Source organism: Callithrix jacchus, chromosome 6 (assembly GCF_049354715.1).
Source record: "Callithrix jacchus isolate 240 chromosome 6, calJac240_pri, whole genome shotgun sequence".
In the NCBI taxonomy this organism is placed as follows: domain Eukaryota; kingdom Metazoa; phylum Chordata; class Mammalia; order Primates; family Cebidae; genus Callithrix; species Callithrix jacchus.
This window is the reverse complement of record NC_133507.1, coordinates 84,129,646-84,148,582: the sequence shown is the minus strand read 5'-3', so window position 1 is coordinate 84,148,582 and position 18,937 is coordinate 84,129,646.

Here is an 18,937-nt window from a genome sequence, read left to right as displayed (position 1 = left end):
AGGAATTAGATTCAATAATTAGTTCAACAGAGGAACTGAGAGTGACGATTTCACTATTGCTCTGTACCATTATTTGTCTGTTAGTGTAGGAATGCAAATGGCATAGGAGTTGACTGAGGTCAATATATTGATGCTGCTGCTTATTAGATGTATGACCTTGTACAAGTTATTTAATCTTTTTAAAGTTTCAGTTTTCTTTTCAAAAATGTGAAGATAATAAATCTCTCATAGAATTTTGGAACTTAGCAAGTTATGATAACTTTTATATATTTCCTTTTAGCTGTAAGTATCTACACCTGGACAGTGGTAGCAACTTTAGAAACAGCTGTTTTTAAAGTTACTATCGATATTTTGATATTATCACTTTTTCAGAGAAATCATATGTTTGTGTGCATGTATGTGTACCTTTGTGTTTATATATGTGTGTGTGTGTGTGTGTGTGTGTACATATCTTTATCACAGTTGAAGTTGATTGGATTCTGTAAAATAATTGGAGGGCACACATAATGTATAATGGTGCTATTTGGGCTCCAAGTTGGGGGTTCTCAAACTTGGCTACATATTGAGCTCACCAGGAATTTGGAAAATAGAATTTCTGGGATTAAAGCTGAGCCAATGGAATTCAAGTCTCTGAAAATGAAGTAAAGGAGTTATTTTTTAAAGGATCACAGGTAATTCTAGCACACAGCTTAAATTGATGACCACTGCTTAAAATGTTTCAGGTTAGCACTTCTCAAAATTGAATATGCACAAAAATCACCTTGGAAACCTGTTGAAACGCAGATTTCATAAACCTGAGATGGAGCCTGAGATTCTGCATTTCTGCAAGATCTCAGTGGCTGGCTTGTCACTGATGAGTAGAACAAACTGAGTAGAACGAACCTTGATGATTCAGATCAGAAAAGCTTCTGTAGACCAAAAAAGTTTTCTGGAGCTTGGGCCAAGGGATGTTGGATTTCGATAGCTGGTAAAGGATGGAGATTCCATTTCGGTCAGGTGTATCAAGAAGAACAAAGTGTACATCAGGGATGCACTGAGAACAACATGATGGATACACAGTGGATTCTGAGGAAGCAGTAGAAGATAAATCTGAAACATGAGGAGAGTGTGAGAGCAGAGTAAGGCCCTGAAAGCTCTGGGGAGATAACCAGGCTTTTACTTGCAAATGGCAGTCTTTCTCTCTTAAAAAAGAGCCCAGGGAAGAGTTCAAATGAAAGTATATATTTAAAAGTATTTATAACAATTGCAGTAACAAATATTCTTCATCGATTAGACACTCTGATAAATCCCTCATGCTAATTATGTGGTTTTATTCTCATGACAGTACTATGGGATAGGTACTATTATCCAATTTTATTGTTTTTGAAACTTATATAGGCAGAAAATTAGTGTCTTTCTCATGGTCGTAAGGCTGATAATGAATTCAGACTTAATTCGCTAATTCTTTCATTCTTTGTCAGTTTTTCAGAAATTATACTATTCTGCTTTAAAACAAAAATAAAGTTACCAAGTTTACAATTGTATATTCATATAATACTATGATGGAGTTTTAGTCCAAACTGAGTAAACTATTACACAATTATCCAAACTCAGCTAAAAAAGAAACAGTATTTTGCATGCCTTAGTCTGTGAAACCATATAATTCTCAATATGTGTCTGGGTTTATCCAACATGGCTTAGAAAAGACACTTGTGAAAAATAATACCAATTTATTGATACTGGGATTATAATACCTACTTGTGTTGGAGTGGATAGATCATAAAGAATCCTTCCTTAAATTGTTAGTACACATATACTGTTCCAAGAATGTGAAAAACCAAAAAAAAAAAAAAAAAAGATAAAATTTTCTAGATAATCTAATTCAACATATCTCTCCCCAAGGATTTAGAATCCAAAATTTTCACAAGTACTCTATGTAAATGTTATGGTATCCCAGAAACCCAGATTAAGAAACATGAATTTAGGTCAATGAATTCTGGCAAGTAGAGAGAATTTTAAGACATTTTTATTAATAGTTATTTCAAAAACATCATCAAACTAATAGGATGGTAGATATTCTTATCCTGAGAACTGAAGATGATTTTACTGTGTACCATGTATACTGATTAAAGTAATTACACAAAGTGTATCCTCTATGCCTCTGAATCTCTCTGTGAGTGACTATATAGCAAGTGGGTAACTACTGTCACTTTCCTGTGCTGTAACAGTCCGTAAACCATTCCGGCTACATATGACAGGGAAAATAATTTAAATAGAAATGTTCCCAAGAACTGCAAAACATGCCAGCCTAAGATATTTTCATGAAACTTTTTTTCCCTTCTATCAACCCAACTTTATCATTAAAATGCAATTTTGACATCCATTAGAATGTATTTAAAATATTTTCTTGCCATTCCTCACTATCCCCTAACTTCTCTTTCAGTATACTGAACTTTAGTCTAAGACTATATGTTGAAAAGAGTGATCTTGAAAAGTGTAAATAACTAAAATCTGCATGCTATCAGTTTTATTCTAAGCAAATGTATAATTGCTAGAGAAATGGGAATGAAAATGAAAGCAGTCCACAGAACGCTCCGCGTACCCCCCCAAAAAGTTAATATTGTAAATATAAAATTGGGGAAAAACTTTAATTTATTAAAAAATGTATATTATAAGTAAGGGCAGATTTGGTCTAAGAACTGAGCAGGTGTGATCCTACAATATATTTTACTAATTGTAGGGAAAAACAATTGTCTAAAACCTTCCTTCACTGTGAACAGTTTATGTGGATTCAATAGAGTTTTGTCTCCAAAATTTGTCTGTTATTCCTAACAAAAAATGTGAAGAAAGAACTGAAGCTGAAAACGTTTTACTTGTCTGACAGCAACTATTTAAAAAATATCTAGTTATTCGAAACTTGAAAAAGGCAGAGTACAGGAAATTGTCATTAAATTGTGAGCTATATCTTTTCTTGCAACTCACAAGGCCAAATAATGTCAGATGCTAGGGACACAAAATAAAGGTAAAGGGGAAATCAGTGTCTATGGATTCTTCTCAGGATGATAAATTTAAGACAACATTTCTGAAATCACATTGTAGAGTTTTTAGGAAAATATCTGACAGCTGATACTTGTGAAAGAGAAACTAAATGAAAAATATCTCCAGGAAGCAAAGAGAGACAAACATAAATTAGTGACTCAAGGGCATCATGAACTTATTGCCTTGTGATTTTCTTCACAATAACACTTTTTTGCTGATTATTATAAGAAATAAATGTCAATGAGACAATATGACAGAAGTTGATTCTGCTAGGTTGGTAAAAATGTGAAGGATATTTTTCCTCTGAAAAGTTGGCTGAGGGTTTACAAATATGGTTTCTGGACAGATTGAAAACAAATGAGCTTCAATGTAAGACATTTCAAGGCATTTTTTATGATTTTTTGATCTATCAACAATCAGTTGTTTAGTGTTTAACTAGTAATTGTACTATGTATTGGGAAACAGAGGTAAAATCAAGACTTTAACTTTGCCTTATTAAAATAGAAAACAATGGGAAAGTCCTTAGAGTGCCACATTATGTCTAAAATATTTCTACTAAGGAAGTTTTGGTAGGTACTTACAAATGTGTGCTATGTACTATTTGAAATAATGAGAATGCATCGAGAAGGCACGACCCTAAGCAACCCTGGGAGTGGGGGCAGATGAAGAGGAGGGCGCATGGGAGATATTAAATCATACTTCCTTTTGTCATTAACAATTATGTATTTGGGTTCCAAGTCAATGTTTAATATATCATTGGCACAATGCATTATAATTCTAGTATGGCTGGCACAACCAAAGTAACATCACTCTGATGTCATATTAGACTCTGGCAAAGAGCCACAATGAGCCTGAAAGTTTAGCCATCCTGAGAAGCATCTCTAGTATTTTTTTTCAAATAAATGATTAATATTAAGCAAACTAAAGAAACAACACATTTGAAGAAGTGGAGGTCATTTGCAAACTGTTACTTCATAGTGTACACTGGAATCATGCCAGAGAGACAGAAGGGAGAGCCCTGTAATAAAATATGTTTCAGTAAATTATTAATTTTTTCATAGGCAGTCTAAAGATTTAGAAGGAAGATGGCATTTTCTAACTAGGCCATAGACTTATTGAGGTTAAAACTCTTTAGCTTTTGACCAACATTGCAATATGGATGAGTCTTTGCTCTAGCTTATCGTAACTGCAGTGCACAATCGATATTTAAATCCTGAAAGATCAGCAATAATGGATACGAACTGGACAGATCAATATTTAGCCTTTTGTGGACTGTAACTTTTATCTTAGCCCCAATTACTCCATGGCACAAGAGTTGATTTTTAATGTCTTGGGTATTTGAAATCTCACTAATTTTAAATTTAATTTTGAATGTTAAATAATACATTCTAACACATTTGTAGAAATAACTGTTAATAAAAGTTATTTCAAACATTATGTTTAAATAGGTTCAGTGTCTTTAAGTATCATTTAATAATCAATTTCAATTGTGACGTGTGTCTTTTTTTAAAATTAAAGGGTATTCAATTATTTTTAAATTCAAGGAAAGATATTTCCTTGTAATGCCTTTTAGCAATATTGCATGACCACTTGAGAATAATGTGGCCAGTTTATCTTTCTAGGATAAAAACTAATTACAGATCTGATAAAACATCAACATTTCAATATTATTTAATTTTTTCAGGTATCCCAGTGTAACTAATCAAATATGATCATTTGTCAGTTCAGATCTATAAAGGATTTTAAGAAAATCAAGATTCTGAAGAAAGAAAGTACTTTCTCTAGAAATAGCCATTCTCATTTATCTCTGAGAACACTTATTCATAAATGTGACCTCTGTTCCCAAATGCCCTAACTTATCTAATGCTAACAAAAAAACTCTACCTTTTACAGCTAAGTAAATTAGAACATTTGTTATGAAGAAGTACAAAGTAGTAATTGCTTTTTTAGAACTTCTCTTCATAGTGTATGCGTGCATAGTGCCTCAGAATTTAAAAAGAGAGGAGGTGAAAATTCAGTTGAAGGAAGCACATTGAGGTTGATTACTACTTAAAAATGGACAAAACACAAAAAGCAACCATCTAAAGAATGTGAAAAGTAGATGACAACAGTAAAACTGGGAAAGACATGAAAACTTGAGGAACAACCAAGATAGTCATGTTTGGTTTCATGTAGTTATTTTTTCACCTTCTTCCTTAGCTCCTCACTGCAAGACAAATAAAACTGTATGATGAACACCGTCATCAACATCTCTTAGTAATCTTTTCTGACCAGAAGACCGGGGGGATTAAAAAAAAAAAAGCCCCCTCTGAGCTGAAGAGAGTCAAGAAAATTCATTTTCTTCCCTTGTTGTTTGCTGTTTATTTTTAACCCTCCCACTCCCACACTGAATCCAGTCCTGTCATAAAACTGAAATGCAGCAGTGTAGCAGTGACACAAGTACCTAATGACATAAGAAAAAAAAAGTCGTTGTAGGTTCAGAAACAGAGAATGGGGTACCCTTGTTCAAAGTGTTTAGTAGATTTCCAATATTTTCTCTATACTTTCTTTCTTTGCTGGCCCCAAAAGGTAGGCCCAGTTACATGGAACTGTACAACAGCTTGAGAGTCTAAAATGCTGAGAGAATCTCATGTTTTTGTCTACACAAAACTCCAGCTCATAGATACTGGAGTGTGTGGGAGAGATCCCAGAGAGGAGTCATCTGAAGAAAGAGAACCTAAATTTGTGTTTGAACCAATACAAGTTCTAAGTTCATCCCAAGCTGTCCACATACAGAACATACCCTGAAAGCCTAACAGAAGATTTGGAAAGTGAGCTACTATGTAAAACCTTTGGCCAAGTCCTAGATCATCACGAGTTGCTCTGATGAGAAGAAGAAGCAAAAAATATAGTAGGAACTTTAAAAATTGAACTTACTTTAGATTCAACACCTACAAAAGGCAGTCTGACTTGCATTCTCTACGTAAGTTGATTGTCTGCTAAAACTGATGAACAAATATCAATAGAGTCCACTGGATTTTAACAAGACCCAATTTCTCACAACATAGTTTTCCATATGTCCAGGATACAATCCAAAGTAACTTTAACCATCAAGAACCAGGGAAATATGACCAACAATCAAGAGAAAGACAATCAATAGATGACAATCCTGAGATAAACCAGAAGTTGGAATTACCAAAGACTTGAAGGAAGTTATTATAATCATGTTTTCTAAAGTAACATGAATTTCTAAAGTAATTCAAGTGAATAGAAAGTTGGAAAAACAGAAGCAAATGAAAATTTTAAGACAGAGAAATTTGCTCCTTTTCCATTGTGTAAAATAATATTTTATAAGCTAAATAAGCTTGTAAAAAGTAGGACATGCTGTCATTTGTTACAACACAGATGAACCCAGAGGACATTATGCTTGGTGAAATAACCCCAGCACAAAGAGAAAAATACCAGGTAATCTTACTTATATGTGAAATCTAACAATAATGAACTCATAGAAGTTGAAAATAGAGTGGTGGTTATGAGGAGCTGGGATGTGGTTAGATGGAGAAGTGGATGGGAATAAGGGTTTTGTTTGTCAAAAGGTACAAAGTTTTAGTTGAATAGGAGACGTAGGTTCTGGTGATTGCACAGCACGGTGACTACAGTTCGTAATAATGTATTGTATGTTTCAAAAGAGCTTAAAAATGGATTTTAAATATTCTCATCATAAAGAAATGGCATGTATTTGAGCTGATTAATATGGTAAAAATATTATTTTTTATTTGACTGGAGCATCACAATATGTATGCCTCATCAATATATATAATTATTATTTGTCAATTAAAAATAAAGAAAACTATGAAAATAATAAATCTTTGGAAGGGCTGAATGGCAGAACAGAGATGAAAGAGGAAAAAAAAACAGTAAAACTGAACAATAGAAATTATCTAATCTGAACAACATAGTGAAAAAAATATAGAAAATAAAATAAACACCACTTTAGAAACCAGTGGAATTATATTTAAATATCTAATGTTATTGACATTGGATTTCCTGAAATCGTGGAGAAAGGATTTATGCACAAGGTGTATTTCAGGAAACAGTGGTTGAAAGCATCCTAAACTTGGCAAAAGGCACATATTTATATATATCATATAATATATATTGTATATATAAAATATATTATATATATTCAATATATTACATAGTAATATTATAGTATATATATATTGTATGTATACACACAGATGCAAGAAGATCAACAAATTCAAATAGATCATACAAATTCAAATTCAATTCTCTGAAAAGTATTTGTATTTAGAGAGCTCCAAAATATAAGAAATATTAAAAATGGACAAAAATTAAAAGGGGAAATAGAAAAATCCACAGGTTTAATTGTCTGTATAATTGATGATTGGAGAATATTTGCAAGGATACAAAAAATTATAACAATATCATCAACTAATTAGAACAGAAGTTGGCAAACTATGGCTTATCAATTAAATCGAAGCCACTACATTTTGGGATGATCTATGAGATAAGAATGGTTTTCCTCTTTTATATACTTTCATTTTAAATGGTTATATAACTATCTACACAATGTCCTCAATTTTGCCTCTTGGTCTGCAAAGCCTAAAATATTTGGTGCTTAATAAAAAGTTTTTTAATCTTTGAATAAGAGCTTAATGGACATGTGGAGAATATGTCACTTAACCACTTAACCACTGCAGTACAATGTAAAAAGATTATAACAAAATATTCTTTCAAATACTTATTGATTGGTCATTAAAATGGACCATATTCTTCATCATATGATAAACTTTTAAAAATTTGGTAGAATTAATAACCAAATGTAATATGTTCTACGATAATATCAGTATCAATATAGAAATCAGATTAACCAAAATATATCTGGAAAATACCCAAATATGATAAAACTAAGCAACACATGTGTATAGTCAGTGATTATAAGAGTATGTCTCAAATAAAAGTTTAAAACATTTTTAATTACAGCATATCAAATGAAGCTAAAGCAACAATGAAACAGACATTTATGATAGTAAATGTACCAAAATGTTATGAGTCTTAAGTAAAAAATAGGATCCACCTCGACACACTGGAAAAAGAAAAGCAAATTAAACCCAAAGTAAGCCAAAAAAAAAATGAAAAAAATAAAGGTAAGAACAAAAACAATGATGTAAAAACAAAATAGAAAAAAAAATCAGTAGAAGAAATGATATTATCTTAGGAAATAAAAAGAAAATATGTAAATTACCACTGAAACTGACAAGAAAAAAGAAGACTCAAATTCATAATATCAATTAAAAAAGAAGCTGTCACTATTAATGCTAAAGCTATAAAAGATGAATGCAAGCATGCAACACACAAGTATAAAAATCATTCTTAGAACAAATTTTAAAAGATCTAAATATTTGTAAAATATTCCATGTTCATGAATCAGAAGACTATTGTTAAGATGGCAGTACTAACCAAGTTAATAAACAGATTTAATGTGATTCCTATCAAAACCCCAACTTTCTTCATAGAACTTGACAAGTTCATCCTATAAAACATTTATGAAAAATCAAGTCACCCAGAAAAGCTAAAATCTTGAAAAGTAAGACCAAAGTTGGTGAACTTTCACTTTACAATTTTAAACTTTAGTAGAAAGCTGTAGTAATCAAGATAATGTGGTACTAGTGTATAGAGTAGACATATAAATCAATGAAATGTAATTGAGAGCCAGAAATTAACCTTTGCATATATGGTCAATTGATTTTGACAAGGGTACCAAAACAATTAAATGGGGAAAGTTTAGTGTTCAAAAAATTGTGTTGGGAAAACTGAATATCCACTTGCAAAAAAAAAAAATGAAGCTGGACCCCTGTCACCATACACAAAAATTAATTTAAATTGATCATGTATTTAAACTTAAGAGGTGAAACTTTAAAAGTCTCAGAAAAAAATCCATTGAATGCATCAAATACACAGAACAGTTAATTGTATATTTTAAATGCACAACTTATGTGAATTACGTATCAGTAATGTACTTACATCATACAAAAACAAAAACCTACACTAGTGTCTATAGCAGTTTCCATCTGTAGTAACTGAAAACTTAAAACAACCCAGATATCCCTGAAATAGGGAGTAAACATCTAAAAATGAAAAGAAACTTGATATATGCAAACATATCAATTCCTAAATGCATTATACAATATCATGGAAGCCAGTATCAAAAGTCAGGATATTGTATTCCATTTATATGACATTCCAGAAAAGACAACGCTATAGAAATGGCTAACAGATGAGTGGTTTCCAAGGTCATGGATCAAGGGAGATTTTGACTGCAAATGTAACAAGAGTTGAGGGTTTTTACTAGAGGTGACAAAACTATTCTGCATCCTAATTTGGCTGGTGATTACATGACTTCATGAATCGATCAAAAATTATAGCACTGTACATACTAAAGGAGTTTATTTTACTGTAAGTAAATTTACAAATAATTTGGTTAATAGTGGTAAACTATGCCTAAAATGTGCTAGCCATTCTGCTAGATCCTTTAATGCTACTATGCTAGGAATAGCAATATGATTAAGGTATTATCATTCTCATGTTATTTCACAGATGAGAAACCAGTGTTGAATGTTTGAAAAACTTAACCCAAATCACGAAACTAGTATCTCTTGGATCAGGGGATTTGAACCCAGCCAACATGGCATTAGAAACCAGACTCTTAAGCTTTATATGTAATGTATTTCTATACACTATATTTTCTCATACATTTACAAAAATGGGTTAAAATAATTACTGCTAAACAGATGGAAATTATAAAGTCAACAATACAATTTGTGGCTTTGATAAGTTATTTAAGAGGCTAGAAAAGAGCATAAGTGACATGAAGTGACTGACTGGATTGTGTCCGATTGCCTCACTCTCCAAGAAGCTGATCCCAATATCAGGGAAGAATGAATATCTATTGATGTGGTGCTAAGATAACAGCTAACTTGTGATGCTTTTTATTTGTACCTCCTGACATGAATTTTGTGAATGTGTCCAAATTCTAAGTATATGTTAGGATGTACTCTGCATTGTTTGTAAATATTTTTAAGATTACCTCCCACATTTCCCAGAAAATATATCTTTTTCTTAATTCAGAAATATTTCATCTCATAACCTACACAGTCAAAAGTTATCCAAAATAATTAAACTGGCACATATGCCAGCTTTTAATCTCAGATATTTTGGCAAACACATAGCACTAAAGTTGTATAAATTACACAACTATCCTAATTGATGCACACCACTAATCACTATACCAAAGTGTGTCTTTGAGTTGGCCCACCAGTATTTGATTAGGTTTCTAATAACTAACATTAATGTCTAGAGTCTTTCTGGATAAAACGTATCTGATTTCTTCTTCCTTTAGACGACATTGAATAAGACTTATTTTAATTTTTCCTTAATGTGAACCCCTTAACTCCACTGTAATTTGGCCTTTAAACTGATTAGACATTTGTCGTATTTTAATCTGACATTAAATAGTTCAGAACTTGTCAGTGTCTTATCCAAAGGTGGAGAGAGAACAATTTAAAAAACAACTTTGGAATTGGCTCTTCCTAAAAGAAGTGTCTGATCTGTATTATTTAACCTCTCACATTTTCAGTCTGATACAATCCTGATTAAAAAAACTGTATTAATTTCACATTTTTGGACACAAACTATATGATATTCAAACAAATGTTCATGGGAAAGTCTAATGTGTGTTTTGTTCTACCAAATAAAGTCATTTGGACTTTGTCAGTAACCTCTTTTTTTTGTCTTTGGGTTTACATTCAATCTTTAATTAATTTCACCAACCTTCTTTATGTGCCAATTAATAGATCATTGACCTGTAGAGTGAAGTTCAGTAACTGCTAGCCATTTTAAATATGAGAGATGCTGCATTTTAAGGAGATAAATAAAAATCATCAGTAAATCATGTTGGATTTATCATCATTTTATGGCATAGAAACAACACACACATTTCATCCAATGAGAAAAGTTTATGCTTCATTTATGTGTTTTATCATTAGGTTTCATTGTTTGTAATGATTTTTTACCCCAAATCCAATTTTTGTTAATAAATATTTCATCATTCATTGTGTGGCCATTTAAAATTTATTCAGCAATTTAATCACCAAATTCATCACTGATCCAATGAAATCTCAATCTTCAAATTTCTTAAAATATAAGCATATTCCTTAACATAAGAAGCATATGGACTATCAAAGTGTAGTTTATCTTTATATAAATAAATATTATCTGTTTTCTTTTTGTAATTACAAAAACCACACAGTATGCATCCATTGAACGGAGTATATTTTCTTTTCCCCTTCCTCAACATATCTAAATCTTGTATCACCACATTGTATTTTATATTTACTCCATAGGCTCTCAACACAGTGAAGGCAATAGGCAAACACAAAGAATAAGAAAGCAAAAGAAATCTCCAATCCCCAGTATGCCTGAGACAAAAGGAAGTTGTAGTTAAGTCCTTTTTTTAATAATGATCAACTCCTGTTCGACATCTCTGTTCCCTTAACTTAATAATGAAAGTCATTTATACTCAATTATGCATTATGATTTTCCACTGGAGTAATTCACATTAAGGTTACTAAAAGACCCTCTTCTCCATGTACTCCCAGAGCTATGTGGTAAGAGCATATCACAAATCTTTCTGTCCATTATTACTCCTTTTGTAGCATAAGTTGAAATTTTTTGAAACTTGAGAATATTTCATTCCACAAACCACAATTGTCATTAAATAGAATAAATGGGAACCAAAAAAAAAAAACAAGCGTTTTGATTTTTTTTAGTATGTCTGAGAGGCTAGCTCTTAATATGCTTTTCAGTTTCTTATAATTTTCTAGACCTTAATAACTTAAAGTTCATATATCAGTGAGAATATTAGTAACATGAAGAAATGTTATAAGATAAAATTGAATATCTGGTGCCTCTTTGTGTCAGAGCATTGTATTTCTTAAGATTATTCTGATTACTAATATAATTGACTTATTTAATTATTCGTAGCATATAAAACGTCAGAATTCTGTACCATATACCTTTTCCTTTAATTGTTGGAAAGAAATGTACTATCAGTTCAAGTTTCAACTTGTCCTCAAGTTTGGTAGCTGTTACATATTATTGTCACTTTGAGGAGTAGTTTGAGATATAATTTACCATTACCTTACCCGGGATTTTTTAAGGGCATAAAAGATTTGAGGGAATGCTCCGGCGTCTTCCTGGAAACTTAGAAACTTTCTCTCTCTCTCTTTGAAACAAAATCCTTTATCACATTTTTCCAAATTAATTATGAACGCTAAAAATGAAATCTTACTTTTGTCCCCCACATTAATCCTAACTAGATCAAGGGGTGTTTTTTTTGTTCATATTAATGGAAGCATAGCACTACTGAGATTTAATTTCAAACTTTTGTAATTATAGCTAAAATTAAATTTTACCATGGATGAACTGTCCATGTCTGTAGATGAAAGCAGACAAGGAGGATTAGCTACTGGACCTCCAGTATGAGTTATGTTATCTTTGGTAATTAACTAAAATCAATGTGTAGAGACCCATATTTGGAACATTAAGGAGTTTCCAAGCAAAGATTTTTCAAATTTCCTACGAGTTTACTGTAAGAGGTGGGCAAGTAGCAGTTCTTTGAGGAAACTCGAGAAGATCATAAAACAGTAGGGTAATCCTACAGTATCTTATTCTGGTTCCTGAAATAAGTGAAATTAGGGGCTCTTCTTGGTATACTCTGGCAATCTCATAAAGCCAGAATGTATGATTCTTATTTCCACAAAATATAAGCAATTGAAGCTACTACAGAGTGTGGGAAGATAGATTATCCTTAAAATTCAGCTTGTGAAGAGAAAATTTGGGAGGAAGCCTACTGACTTTGAGAAAGCCTTCTAAGAGAAGCAAATACAAAACTAAAATTAATGGTTAAATGCAAAAACATAAATATTTTGATGCTAATGGCCAGAGCGGAGAATCGTAAAACATGGCGATGATCTAGACACATACTAGCAAAACAGGGAATTATTTCAAAAATCATTGCCCAAGAGAAAGTTTTTCTAGAGTTTGAAGAGATAGGTCCTATACATTTCCGAAGTAGTATCACAGTAAACAACATAATGAAGTCCAGTGACCTAGGCCACTGAAGAGTTTTCTAGGTTTTACTTTTTTTATAAAAGCCATTCCATAACACAATGCATTACACAAGTGTTACATCATTAAAACGTCCAACAGGGTATCTGTTTTCCTTAACCTGGCAGCCCCGAGCATTCCAAGGGCAGGGTTGTACTTAGAAAGGCAGTTACTCCTTTTCACAGCCAGGGCTGAGGTGTAAGTATGTATGTGTGCTTCCTTGGCAGTGACAGTTAGGTAAAGTTTGGACAGATGTACACTAATACCTTTCATTTCAATCCATGCTGCTGTACCTTCATTCAAATTTTATCTTAAGACGTAATTTTTTGACACTGTCAATAAGAATTTTCAAATTGTTTTTCATAAACCAAATATACTACAAATGCCTAAAATTGTAAGACTTAAGCTTTGCCTATAATCTCATAGCAATTTCGTTATTGTGGGAAAAGAACAGTTTTGCTCATTCTATCCTAACACATATCTACTATAGATCTGGCAGATTTATTTCCTTGAACTCTTCCCTTAGTATTTTGTTGTAATTTTTAGTTCTGATTATTTGAGATTTCAGGATGGGCTGAGCCATTTTCCACTGCTAGCCTAACCAGCCTTAAATTTGACTTGAAAAATGTTATCCACCCACTTCTATGCCTTGTCGTGTGTTAATATGGCATCTATTAAGAAAAACACACTGCACTCCTTTGCCTGAACTTTTGCTCATGTTGTCTAGGCTCTTCCTCTCCTCTCAGTTTCATCTGTCATTAATGTCAGCTGTAGCCTCAGTCTTCAGAGAAGTATTTCCAGTCCAGTCCAGGACATTGCCATCTCTCCCATGCTGCACTCATGGCATTTCATATCCTGGTTCTTTGTGTAGAAGCATTGTCCTTAATTGCTCTGTGAAATCTCTTGTGCTGTTGAACAAATATGCGGTGTTGGTATTTTATCAGGCTTTCCATGCATATGCATTCTGTCTGTAACTAGACTGTAAGGTGAGTGACAGGCATATTTGTATCCTTCCCATCTTTCCCCCATCCTACCTTCAGATGAACTAACATGGTACATTTGACATAATAGTTGTTCAATACGTTTTTCCTAATTCCCTTTTAGTTGCCAATTCTAAGTGGAAAAGATCAGATTCAATTCCCTATTTATAATAGTTTAGATATTTTTAATAATTTAGTCAGAAATAGAAAATATATGACCAAAGAGAATTGCAAAAAATTATCTGTCAAGGAGCACTAACTGAGTCGTACACTGCTATTTTGTCCAAGTCTATCATGATTCAGTGATCATCTGCTTTTCACAAAAAATTGATTCATTCATTTTGTCCTAGAAAGTATAATAACGTAATAACTCCAATAACAGTTTTTTAATGAGAAGCAACATGTTAAAAGCCAAATACACAATGCAGAGATTATGACCTTCCATAATTATCACCATCTACAATGTGATCCAAATCATCAATGTTACCACTATTAGGCCACTAATAATTGACATTTCATAGTCACAAATTTCCCTTGACAGAACAGCATGTCAGACATCTGTTACCACTCCACTCCATTGCTTCTGCATATTTATATTAACCTCCTTATTGACCTAATATTTGTCTTCTGCCTCCAGCCACTATATAAAGAGGTACACTGAACACTTGTTCTGAGAGTAATAGGGCTCACCGCCATGCTACGCAGCAGTCTGTGTCCTAAGAACCTATGCCCATCAGCTTGTTGAATCTTGTGTTAGATTTTATGCTGCATAGCTAGTTTCATTCAAAAGCCATTGAACACATTAGAAAGATTACTTTGCCCCTTCTGACTTCAGCAGAAGCAATAAACCTGAACGCTAGGAAAAGTCTATGAATTGATGGCCCCTGAGCTTAATAGTTGGAAATAATAAATGACTAGGCTGACTGTTTTGACAGTGTCCATCACTGAAAGTCCATAGGCTCTCACTGTATCTATGTGCACAGTTTACTTGGAGCAGACATAATCCTTTTCAGCCAGAAGAGAGTGTTGACTATATACTTGCCTTTGACTTAAACGATCAAGTTACACTAACTGTAACTAAATACATTTCTAAATACTGCTTCTTTCAGATTTTCTTCTACCCTTCTCAGAGGTTTCTAGAGGTTCTCATCCTGAGACTGATTCCACTGTGAAGTTTTTATTTATTCTTTAAATTTTAACTATTTCGTTTAATCAGGCAAAAGGGAAAGTTTTCTGTATCTTTAATTTAACCAATAGAATTTCCTTTTATTCTAGGTGTCTGAATGAAGTTTTGGCATGGGATTATCATTTTTGTCATTAAAAAAAAAATCAAATAGCTACTCTCTTGTGCTTGCTCAGAAATGCATTTAACAAATGATACTTTCCTATGCTAACCCTTTTATTTCTTCTTTTTATCTATGGACCATTTCCTGTATCTGCAAAAGAGTTCACTGTCTCTGTTTTTCCTTCACTTCTCACTCATTAATATTGCATCATAGTTGTAGATCAAGCTTACAATCTCTGCACCTGAGAATGTCCCTTCTACATATTTCCCAGGCTGCTTCGTTATTTACAAGAGTCAGATATATAAATCAGTCCCCAAAGACTGATAAAAGGAAAAGTAAAAGGTTGGGGGATGGGCATAAAACCTCCAGACAAAATGTGTGCTGAACAGGTTTTCATGGTTCAATGCTGTTGTCCAGACTGTGCATCCATAAGACCTGCTAGAACTTTGGGATGAGGTTATGAATGGGAGAAGAAGGAAAAAGATTATAAACCATGGCACATGCCTGTAATCGCAGCACTTTGAAGGGCTGAGGCAGGAGGATCACTTGAGGCCCGGAGTTGAACACCAGCCTGATCAACGTAGTGAGACGCAGTATCAACAAAACATTAAAATACATACATACATACCTACATAAATGGGTGTGGTGGTGCCTGCCTATAGTCCCAGCTGCAGGGACTACTGGAAGACTGAGGTAAGAGGATTGTTTGAGCAAGGCTGCAATGAACTGTGATTATCACCCTACTGCCTTCAGGCCAGGATGACAGAGCAAGATCCTATCTCAAAAAATAAATAAATAAAAAATAAAGGAAAGATTATAAACCTCCAAACTGAATATAGGTGGCAGTCATTACCACACTCCCTTCCTGTGCCAAGAATTTCCAGCCCTTGTGTAGAGTGACAACTGGGAAAAGAAACATCTTTCACTTTGTGTCAGGAAGGTTGGTGCCAGAGGTAGACAGGGACTTATGCATGTGCTCTGAAAGCCTCACCACAACTTTATGAGGTTTATGTTGTCATGTTTTACAGAGAATGAAAAATTAAGCATGGTGATGTTAGGTAACACTTTTAAGGTCACAGAACTAGGAAGGAGTTAGGGATGAGAATTGAATGCTAGCAGGTCTATCCCATCACCAGTGCTTTTCATTGAGCTAATGCAATCATATTATAGGGTGATTCAAATATTTGAAGAAAACTTTTTGTTTGTTTGGTTTGGTTTTAACTAGGTGATAAAAATATTTTACCTAACTTTTTGGATTAGAATCTTGTACATGAAACAACATGCTTCCTTTAGTGCTGGCATGGAATGAGATCTTTTACTTCCTTTGCACTGTTTTGGAAGTGTTAAAAGAAACAAAGATATTTTCCCATGCACTGTGTTATTAGGTGCACTGTCTTTGGAGACAAATATAATTTTTTTTAAGTTTTCTCCAGAGAAGACATAGTGATACAGGATTTTCAATTTGAACTATCCATGCACAACAGAAACAAAAAAGTTTCCTTTTATGTAAACTAGATAACAAACAACTGGACTTACTGCAAGCCAGGTACTTCCCAGGTTTAAATTAGTGAACAAGCATGCCTATGTAACAAACCTGCACATTCAGCACATGTATCCCAGAACTTAAAGTAAACATTTTTAAAAACATTTGTCATGTCTTAATAAAAGTCTTTAAAAATAACAAATGTAGTAGCTTCAGAAGAGAATTATGTCCAAAAGAGGAAGTTCAAAAATGATAGAATCGAATAGAAAGTTTGAAATCCTGAATTGTATATCTCACGTTAGTTGACAAATGTGTTAATGTTAAGGATACCTTATTTTATCTTTACCCTATGTGATTGCATATATGCATATCAGTTGTAAATATTCATCTAAAGTTTATCTTTTTAATTTTGTCCCAGTCTTCTCTCTAGATGAATACATGAATAGAGAAATAAAGTATGTGAGTTGGCTTCCAGGGCCTAAGGGTGTACACAGCTTTCAATGATAGATTTAAATGGCCATGAATTTACATTGACCTTACGATGTCCCTGTTTATCCCGAAGTGCACATACCATTTTCCTCTTGTTGCCTTGATTAATGACTCTTCACTTCTTTTCTGTAGTTTCTCTTTTCTAAACTTTCCTGTTGATAAGTATGTTTCAATTCTAAAACATAGTGTCACCACAGAGTTGGGGTCACTTCCTGTTGGTCTTAGTTACTTGGAATTGCCAGCCCCATGGGTTTAGCTTGTACAGTGCTGCAAGTATCTCATCTTGGTTATGTAGTCCCTGTAACTGGACCACATTGTCTATTATTTTAGATTGAGTAGCCTGTGTTCCCTTTTTTGTATGGCACAACACTATATGACTGCTGATCCTAAAGAAAATGAGATGTGCCTCCCACAAGACAAGAACTGAACACTGAAACTTCTAAATAACGTTTAAATAGAAGCCAATGCACTAACTCGGGACTGTAAAGCTATGCACACTTTCTAAGTTCCCAAACTTAATTTTCCTAACCTTCCCCATATGCCAGTTTCACTTACGTTGAGTCCTGCAAAGTGTACTATCCTTAAATACATGTTCCCTTTAACTATCCGGGTGCACAGACCTAATTTTATCACAGAGCTGGCTCTACTTTAAAAATTATAACCCAAAACAAAACTCTAGGCTGGCAGATTCAAGTACTTGGTTACATCTATTTGCCTTATATGTAGGAGAAGCCTTACATCTCTTAGGTAAACCTTGAGGTTTCTGGTATTTTTATAATCTGAAAAAATTGAAATAAACTGCAAGGTTTTGCTCCCTGTATTAGCAGGAAAAAAAAACCTATTGAAGTAATTTGAGATTAACAAAGTTGGCCTGTACATATCGATAGGATCTGTCTCTCATTCTCTCTCTCCCCTTCTCTCCCTCTCTCTTCATTCTTCCCTCCTCTATCCCTTTCTCCCTCTTCACTGTGGAATATGCAATAAGGAAACAAATCTCCACTCATAATTTGTAACATTTTTTCCCATGATGCAGTCTATCATTATTTGGATGACTAAAAGCTTTAATTATTTACTTTTGGGAGTCCCTGAAACCCATGTCATCACAAATACTGAAGAATTTTCTGGGAAAGGTTTAAAACACTTCCAGTTACACTGTTGACTTAATATCTCAAGAAGAAAAAAAAAATAATGGTTCTACCACATATTTTATTAAACCCTTTAGGTCCTTTCACAAGAGAGGAAATACCAATTAACGTATAATTTAGCAGAACAAAATATTATCCCATTTCAACCAGTACCCACTTCCTTGAAGTTTATTCAAGCATTAATAACCATTTAATGCAATTTAACTACACAGAGGTATCCATTACATTAATATAATATATCCATCAGGAAATTAGAGTTTTGTCTCCATAAATTTTGTATTACAAGAAGGTCCTTATAATTTTATTCTGCACTTTATGATGTTTAGTTTTAAATCCTCAGTCTCTGTTGCAGTGTGAGATCATCAA